Raw genomic sequence first — 9,819 nt, 5'->3', positions numbered from 1 at the left:
TTCGTGAACGACATCTTCGAGCGCATCGCGGGCGAGGCGTCGCGCCTGGCGCACTACAACAAGCGCTCGACCATCACGTCTCGGGAGATCCAGACGGCCGTGCGGCTGCTGCTGCCCGGGGAGCTGGCGAAGCACGCGGTGTCGGAGGGCACCAAGGCGGTCACCAAGTACACCAGCGCCAAGTAAACTCGGCAAGTGAGCGTCTAACATCTACCCCCAAAGGCTCTTTTCAGAGCCGCCTAAGGCTGTCAACATTAGAGCTGCTCCGCACTCGGGTGTAAGCCCTGCCTCTGCTCCCGGGCACAGCTTTGCGTGGCGGGGTAAGGCAGGCAATGCCGGGGTCTCGGGGGTGCGTGCAGCGGCTGGGGTACGCAGAAGAGTGTAATTGTAACTGGCCATAGCAAAATCAGCTGTGGGTGGTTCGGCCTCCTGCGTAAACCTTACCGTGCCGCGCGTCCCTTTTCTCCCCCCCAGGTGCCCAGTGTACGTGCCGCGCTGCTCTCAGGTGCAGCCCTGTGGTTCTAAGCAGCCGGGTGGGGCAAAGTTCCAGCGGGGAAGAGGCCGTTAAATTGGCCAAACGTGGGGCAGCTTGCTTGCGTTTTCTTTGCCGGCCCCATTCGGGTCTGGAAGATGCTGGAGGACCAGGCCTTTCTCGTGAGCAGAGACGGAAGAGGGGCCGAGCCTCAGGCGGCCAGTTTCAGACGCATCCTTCGCGGTCGTTCAGTGTTCTCACGGGACAAGGGCAGCAAAGCTTGCAGAAGCTTGAGGAGGAATTCTGTAGTTTCCCAGGCTGGCCTTGGACTCACTGTAGCCTATGCTGACCTCGAGCGCGCAGCGATCCTCCTGGGTCAGCCTCCCCATTGCTGGGGTTATAGCTGAGCGCAACCCCGCTTGGCCTTGGGGAAATTTGGAGTCTAGAGAGAGGACAGCGGGGACAGACCACTGAGCCGGCGGTTTTGGAGGAGGCGCTGCCCGTGGAGGGGTCTGAGCAGTCAGCGTGAGGAATTTTGTTTTTGAACGGGAGCTGCAAGGGCTGAAGATACCGGTAGCGAGCTGAACTTTGGGTGAAAGGAAGGACTAAGGAGTCTTAAGCTAGGCTGTGACCTCGGCCAGTTCTTAGAAGTGAAGGCCAGTTTCATGAAAATGATGAATGCAGTGTTCCTGTGTGCGCGTATATGCATGCACGCGTTTATATGTATTTTTTCCATTTTCTGTTCAGTCTTCGGGGACGCAGGCATTGCCCCCATGTAAGGAACTGCTTGCCCTCCAAGAAGCGTGGGGTCTGCAGTGCCTTCCTTCACTCCTTCCCTTCTTACCCTCCCCCAGTTGGTCAATTACATCCATATTTTAAGAAATAATGAGTGTTCACCAATGTACCTAGTGCTGGCCGGTGTATATGCCTCTGTATGTATTAACTCATTTACACAGATTAGGAGCAGATACTGTTAGCCACGTTTTCAAATGCGGGAAGTAACCTCTGAGCGGTGGAGGAAATGTCTTGCCTTCCAAAGGTGCAAGGGCATAAGCTCTGGGCGAGGGGATGGAAGGAAGAGAGGAGGTGGCACAATTTGAGCTTTCTAGAGTGGTTTCCCCACAAGACATCTTTCCTTCATCTGTCAGCCCCCGGCGATTTTACAGACAGCGAAGTCAGTGAGGCACGAAGAGCTGCTGGGAGGGCGGTGTACCCGTAGTGCCACTTCCGGTTCAGATTTCACGCCAAACAGAGGGAAAGGTCATCTGCTTCAGTCCCTTATTAGCATCTGTTTTCCCCAATAACATTCTAGGATCCAGCTGCGCAAGACTTGGGTAGTTTGCCTGAAATACACCCCCTGGCAGTGATGAATTCCTCCTTTAGGTACTGTATGTCTCGATAAGATTAAAATTTTTGTCTTGTTAACAGTATGTTGCTGTCATTACTTTGAGGCTCACAGATTATCTTTGCCAGTGACATACATCACCTTGATTTTTTTTTTTTATAATTGCTTTCACCCCTTTTTGCCCCTGTTTAAAGATTCTGGAAGTGCGATGTGTTTTAATAAAAAAAGCCTGGGTGGACTTTTCTCACTCCTTTTCCTGGGCCTCATTTTGTTCCTCTGGCTAGCCTAGCACAGAATTTGACAGTGGAAGGAATCAATGCTCTTTCACAAACAGCAAGATTGATACACGGAACTTGATTTGCTGAAATTATTAGAGGCAGAACAAGAGTGTAGTGCTGCTGCTAGTGTGGGATCTTGCTGTTAGTGAGGATGGAAAATAAAACCAAAGCAGGAATTTACAAGAAAAGCTTGAATTAGAAAGTACAGACACGGTAAGGGGCGCGGACACAGCTCAGCCTGGCCCCTAACAAAGGAGAGAACGGGACAGGACCCCAGCGTGAGCAGCCGGAGGAGTGCGCTGGGGAAGGGGTCAGCGCGGCCCGCAGAGGCGGGAGGCCGCCGACCAGGACGAGCGGAGCTGCACCGGGGCCCCGGGTCGGCTCTCGGTCCCGGCTTCCCAGCCCCGGAGCCCTCATGGCTCGAGGGGCGGTGCCTTCCCTGGACTGCTCCGCTGTGGTTTCCCTCCCGTGGGCTCTGCTTTGCTGGGAATCAGGCGATTGAAAGTTCAGGGCAGTGGCGGGAGACTTCGGAACACAGCTGAATGTCCCTGGTGCTGGCGTCCTCCCTCTGAAAGGAAGATGAGATTATGTAAATTCAAGGTTAAATCACCTTGGTTCTCCGTATTTTACACAGACACTGGGTAACGGTTAGCTCACATAGGCTTCGGTGAAGCTCTTGGGCATCGCCAGGCCCAAGGTTTCCATCCGGAGAAGCAGAGTGCTTTCCGGGTGAGATCTGCAGGCTCACCTCGCTGCAGTTGCTTAGCAAGCCTCACACGTGCTTCCCGCTGTGTGTCTCACTGAGTCCAGAGGTCGCAGAGGCCAAAATGCTGAGGTGGCCTGACTTTCTCCTCGGGCGCGTGGGGAAAACCTTGCTCCTCACTCTGCAAACACAGAAGTGTGACACACGGTGTCCAGGTGCCTTCTCCAAGGCGTCTAAGCAGTGAGAACTGGAGTGGTCATCTCAGTCTTCCGGAATGTAAGCGGAGGAAAAAAAAACTGTTCTAGTATTCTTCCAGTTTCTCCCTCTTCCCCAAAGGAGAATACATGGGCCTGAAACTTGGTGCCAGTCTGTCAGTCTAAGCTGCGCTGCCCAGCAGGAGTACTTAGGTACTTTCTATAGCAACCAATCATTTTCTTTTTTGGTACTAGGATTGAGCCCAGGGCCTTTACTCTTTTTCAGTCTATTTTCAAAAAGAGCCTTACTAAGTCACAAAGTTCCCCAGGCTGTACTAAGTCCAGATCCTCCTGCCTCAGCTTCCCAGAGTGCTGGAACCCCCGGCAGGCGTGTACGCTATGCCTCTCTCACAATCACATTTTAAGGAACAGATGAGACTCGTTTTAATATGTTCTATTTCACCCAGTATATCAAAAATGTTACCTTGCCATGTAAACCATGCAAAATTTATTAAATGAGTATCTTGGACTTTTGTTTTCATTTCAAGCCTTCAAGATCTGGTGTTCATTTTATACTTTTACAGTAGATCAAAATTTTAAATTGGCTCAATTTTCTTGGGATTTGTTTTTTTGAGACAGGATCTTGCTATGTAACTTATACTGGCCTTGAAGTCACTGTGTAGCCCAGGCTGGTCTTTGACTACAGGTCTACAGGTCTTCCTGTCTCATTTTATGGGACATTCTTGTGGTGACATAGAGGAAAGAAACTCCCAACCTGAAAGATGTATGGGGTGAATTTGTGTTCTCCAAAACTGAAGAATGAATTTTAGGAACAACAGGGTTTATGAGGGAAAGAAAGCTTCTGTCCGAGAGAGGGACAGAAGGGGGCCCGAGTGAGTTGTGCAGGAGCCTGTCTTTTCCAGGGATTTTTAGAGAGCAAAACCATGAGGTGAGGCAGGTCCAAGGTGGGAGACATGGGAACTCGCTAGGTGGGCATGAGGTGGGACAAAACTATGATTAGCCAATAAGATTGCAAGTATAATAGTTCAGGTAAAATTGAGTAAATCGGGATCAAATGGGGAAGCGAGTCATGTAGCAAATAGGCATGAATACAGAACGGGCTTTTCCTGTAGGGGGTTGGGCTAGTGACTCTTCCTGGCCTTTTCAAGGTGATCGCTACCTATTTAGAATATCAGTCCCTGATGTCCACCCCTAGGGAAGTATGTGGGCGCATTTGTTTTATCTTTTGTCTTGCGGTCTGGCCCACAGCAGAGTTGCAAGGTGTCTTGTCTTTTTCGAGGGCCTAGCCCTGTCTGACTGCTTATAATAATTCTTCCTAACTCAGCGGCCTACCACGGTAGTGTTCTTGTATTTACAGTAAACAGCACTCATTTAAAAGTATAATTAAACTACAATTAAACACTTATGCAAGCTCCAGGCTAGTTCTGTGATATACTCCATTGAAGAAATAAACTGACCTTCCTCTGGCGGAGGCACTGCTCAGATGGCATCCCTTCTGAAGTCGCCAGTGACCATTTTTTCCTGAGGGTGTATTCAGTCCTGTGGCACTAGAACATGAAAAGTGACCGATCTGGAAGGACATGTAACATCTCTGCAGATTTCTGTAAATGTAACAACCTTGTCAGGTAGCAGACCCACAGACTGAGGTTAAAATAATCCTTCTTAACTGGGTGTGGTGGCACAGGCCTGTAATCCCACCACTCAGGAGGCTGAGGCAGGAGGATCCATTGGAGTTTGAGGTCAGCCTGGGCGATGTAGTGAGTTCAAGACCTGTTTGAACTACACAGTGGAACCCTGTCTTGAAAAACAAAAAACCTAACAAACAAAACAATACATTCAAGTCAGGGTGTCAACAGACAGTTCTTTTTTGAGACAGGGTCTTGCTATGCAGTTCAGCCTGGCCTTGAGCTCACTTTGTAGCCCAGGCTGGTCTCGAATTTGCAACGATCCCCCTGCCTCAGCCTCCCGAGTGCTGGGATTACAGGCGTGCGCCACCACACCTGGCACGACAGACAGTTCTTTTACCTGTCCTTGGGACCCCATCCTTCAGGTAATGGCACTACTGCCTGTTCTTTACAATGGTTTTTCTGTCTGCTCAGGGTGACTAAAAATACTATGGGTCTGCATTATTGAGTGTAGTGTGACTTATTTCAGTTGGCTGTCTATATCCCTACTTTGCCATTTTAAAATGAAAATAATAAACCACAAGACTCATGAGATAGGGCTGGGGATTTAGCTCAGTGGCACAGCGCCTGCCTGGCAAGCGCAAGGTCGTGAGTTCAATTCCTGGTACCGGAAAAAAAACAAAAACAAAAAAACACATCAGAATCAGGAAAATCTGCAGACAACCTGAGCACAAGTTCTCTTCTGGTGGTTAGTCCTGCGCTCCTGACTGCAGCTTGGCTGTGTGTCTGTGAAAAACAGTGTCACCACCTAAATGCATAGGGAAGGAAAAAAAAAAGACTCATGAGATAATCCATGTAAAACATTTAACAGGCATTTGAACAAATTTTCAATGTATTTTAGGCATTACTTCTGTCTCCTTATTTTGCCTTTTGTAACTGTGAAAGCCCCACCACAGACATCAAAGGTTCTAGTTTAATTCTCAGTTCCCATCCCTGCCCTGGGGTTAGATCTTCATGTCTACCATTCCCGGAATGTATGCTTGTGAACTAGTTGTAAATGCCCTGTCCTTCCTGGAATCCCAAAATGTATGTTCTTCCCCTAAATGCTCTACCCCTCCCAGATTCTCGGAATGTACTGCTCCTGCCATCAAAAAAAAAAAAAAAAAAAAAAAAAAAAAAAAAAAAAAAAAAAAAAAAAAAAAAAAAAAAAAAAAAAAGAGAAAGAGAATCCCTTCATTGTTACAGATGTGACATGTGACATGCGGTTTTAGGGTTTAAAAGCTACTCTCTTCTCTGGATTTGGACTGGTCTGATCCTTCCCTGCGTGGAGGCTCTCAGTCAGTCCCTGGCCAGGAATAAAGGCTCGTCCTAAATTCCAGTTGGTGGTCCGTGCGTCTTGGTGTTTGTCGGTCGGTACCATTTGGTTCGTTTCTGGTAGTGAGTCCAGAACAGTAACGCAACCCTGCAGAGTTTAGGCATCCAGTTGTTTATAAAAGTCTAGGAAGATACCTGGTATCAGGTCTTCGCCAGCTCCTCCTTAATGGCTCTTCCAGCCTTTTCAGGTCAGCCTGTCTGCTTGAAACCAAATCAGATGAGCAGCTGTATTTACGCACATTGATTCCTGGAGATTTGTGGGTCAAAGTGATGGGAGTGGTGGGGACACCTTTACAGAGGCAGCACCGAGACTATAAAGAATACACCCACAGTACTGATATTAATTCCTGCATGCCTAAGGTTAACTGCGGGCTCTAACATTTAAAAACAACCCACAAAGTGACAGTAGGTATTTGCAATTCACTGACAAAAGGTGAAAAGCTAAAAAACGCCAACAATACTAACAAATAAAGTCCCAGAAAAAAAAAAGTAAAAGAACATGAAGAAGTGTGGGGAACCAATCGCTTCTCAGCCTTTTGGCTGAGATTGTAAAAGCCCCACCACAGACATCAAAGGTTCTAGTTTAATTCCCAGTTCCCACCCCTGCCTTGAGGTTAGATCTTCATGTCTACCATTTCTGGAATGTATGGTTGTAAACTAGTTGTAAACGCCCTGCCCTTCCTGGACTCCCAAAATGTATTGTTTACGTAAATGCTCTAACCTTCCCGGATTCTTGGAATGTACTGTTCCGGCCATAAAAAAAAAAAAGAGTTCCCTCACTGTTACAGATGTGACATGTGTTTGCCAAACAGGATGCGGTTTTAGGGTATAAAAGGTACTCTCGTCCCTGGATGGGCACTGGTCTGATCCTTCCTTGCGTGGAGGCTCTCAGTCAGTCCCTGGCCAGGAATAAGGGCTCGTCCTAAATTCCAGTTGGCGGTCTGTGTGTCCTGGTGTTTGTTGGTCGGTCGGTACCATTTGGTTTGTTTCTGGTTGTGAGTCCAGAACAAAGATCAAGAGTAAGTGTGGGGAACCATTCAGACTTTCAAAGCTCAGCGGCACCTAAGGACCTTTGAGGCCGTGACCCTGCTTGTCTAGCACAGGCGCACAGTTATGTGAACATGCATGCGCTGGTTACCGCACTGGGGAAGAAGGTAAACCTGAGATAGCAACCTGTATGAGATTTCTACAGTAAAGACGCAGGCAGCTCTGCGCTCTGGCTCTCGGCGCTGCCCCATGCTGTCTGCTGTTGTTGCTAATATCTTGCACAGGTGCCTTGTTTAACCTTGCGACGTCACCCTCAAGAATCTCCCCTGGGTCCCCCCAGCCGGCCAACAACAGGCTGTTGCCAGAAAGGAGACAACGTTCAAATAGCCGAAAGTCCCATAAAAATTAAGGTTTCTTTTTTCTTTTTTCCAACCAGGGAAATGAGATTTGAACACACAGCGAAATGTTCAACAAACCTGTAGACCCTCAAGATTCCTGGTTTGGAACAAGCAAGTGGATGAAACAATGCAGCACCGTGAAAGAAGGGGTGTGTGGGGGAGTGGTGGGGCGCAGGCTAAAGCAACTTCCCTGGAAAGGAAGTAGAAACTGCCTGGAGGTCGAACCCAGCGGCTCTGCACTGAGCTCTACCCCGTCCCTGTTATCTGGAGAAAGGTCCTCCTCAGTTACCCAGGCTCCGCTGGAACTTGTGATCCGCCCGCTTGCGCCTCCCAGGGCGCTAGGGTTACAGGCTGATCATACAGAGCGACTTCTCTCCCAAGTGTGCCGAGCTGCGCGCACCGCTCAGCGCAGTGCTTCAGGGATGGGGTGTTCTGGGGGGACAGACCAGTCTAAATGTCCTACAGAGATGAACGCGTACGTACGCTGAAAGCCTTTACAGTAAGAACACACTCCAACACGGATCATCTCTAAAGCAAATGTAGAGAAGTATCTGGAAGATACTCATTTTTATAAAATGTCTGAAAGTGTCACGAGACTACAGTCAGGGTATGTACAACTACGGTTATAATACAGAGGGGCAAAGAAACAGGTGCTTCGGGCTGCGGGAGGGAAAGGAAGGAGTCACTTGGGTCCCTGGGGGCGACTGCGGTGCCGGCGGTTTAAGGGGTGTCCTCTGCAGGGCCGACGTCTCAGGGTGTAAAGGGCAGCCCTACACAGTAAGCGAGCCGGTAACTGCGAGGACGTGGAGCACCCCCACTGGCTCTGCGGGAAGGAGAGCCGCCCCGCAGCTCCCTCCAGGCCGAACGGACCGCGGAAGCCGAGAGCACACCCCCGCTGTCAGCGCCTGCGTCCCGGGCCCCACAAGCTCAGACTCCACCGACCAGGCCGCCCGCGCTGGGACCAGGGCGCGGGCGAGCTCGGCGCCGCGGCCGGGCCTCTGTCATGGCTGTTGTGAGGAAGCACGGAGCTCCGCCCCTTTCTAGTCCCTGCGGACCTGAGTGAGGACTGCGGCAGCGCAAGGAGGGAAACCCGGCCCCCGCTGGCGTGGGTGGTGCAGCGAGCGCGCCTGCGTGCTGGACTCGGTGTGCGTGTTCACTTTTAATCTTCCGGATGCAGAACTGTTTTTCCTCTTTCATTGAATGGATTCTACCTGTGTTCATTAAACAGCAAAATTTTCACATTATTGAACATAGGTAAAAATCCAAGAAGTGAAATATTCCGTTTTTACTCCTTCATATGCAATTGTATTTTCTGTAGCGATATTTGAATGGAACTATGCTCCTGGTAACTGCTTTCTCCTTAATACACGGCGAAAATATGCTGACTTCCTAGAAACAGAACAAGGTGGATATATAAATGCAAACTTGGAAGATCTTTCAGGTAAACTGCTAAATTCTCGTCCATGAAAGGTAAAGTTTTGCTTCCTAGTAGCACTTCCTGTGAGGCCTATAATCTTACTAATGCTGGGTAAAACCGTTTAAAAAACCTAGTAGTTGACATCTGATTTTCTGCATAGAGAATTAACTTCTAAAAAAGTTAGGCCTAGGGTGCTGGCTCATTCCTGTAGTCCCAGCACTCGGGAGGCTGAGACGGGAGGATCGTTGTGAGCTCCCGCCCAGCCTGGGCAACACAGTGAGACCTTGTCTGAAAAGACAAAAAAGGAAAAGTTAACCAGTGCAATATGTTATTACTCGCACAGCTCTGAAGAACTTACTTTAACCACATTGACCATTTCACTTAAAATCATTCTTACATTTTTTTTCCCTTTTTTTTTTTTTTTTTGTTTTTTTGAGACAGGGTCTCGCTATGCAGCTGACCTTGAGCTCACTTTGTAGCCCAGGCTGCTCTCGAACTCGCAACGATCCTCCTTCGTCATCCTCCCGAGTGCTAGGATTACAAGCATGCGTCACCACGACCGGCTTTTTCCTTTTTTTTTGTCCTTTAAAAATTTCTGTTATTCCTCTGATCAGTCTGTGTAGTGCTGAAATATTACAAGTGTTGGTAATACACAAGATTATGTTAGTGCTTCACAGTGAAATTTAATTAACTGTTCAAGTTTTGTTACCATTTATTATTGAAATTACAACTCATGCAGTTACTACAGAGAAATCTTTTAGAACGTTAAAACTAATTTACAGGTTTATTACAAGAATAATTAGCTTTTATTTTTTTTTTTGGTTTTTCTCTGGTACCGGGAACCGAACTCATGACCTTGCGCTTGCCAGGCAGGCGCTTTTGCCGCTGAGCTAAATCCCCAGCCCCATGTTCTTCTTTTAAATAAATACATTTTTCTTTAAAATTTATTGTGGCTAGACACAGTGTAATGTTTTCAACTCTTCAACAATGGTTCTCAACATTGAT

This window comes from Chinchilla lanigera, unplaced genomic scaffold (assembly GCF_000276665.1).
Source record: "Chinchilla lanigera isolate Chin_1 unplaced genomic scaffold, ChiLan1.0 scaffold00064, whole genome shotgun sequence".
Lineage (NCBI taxonomy): Eukaryota > Metazoa > Chordata > Mammalia > Rodentia > Chinchillidae > Chinchilla > Chinchilla lanigera.
Note: the sequence above shows the minus strand (reverse complement) of the source record.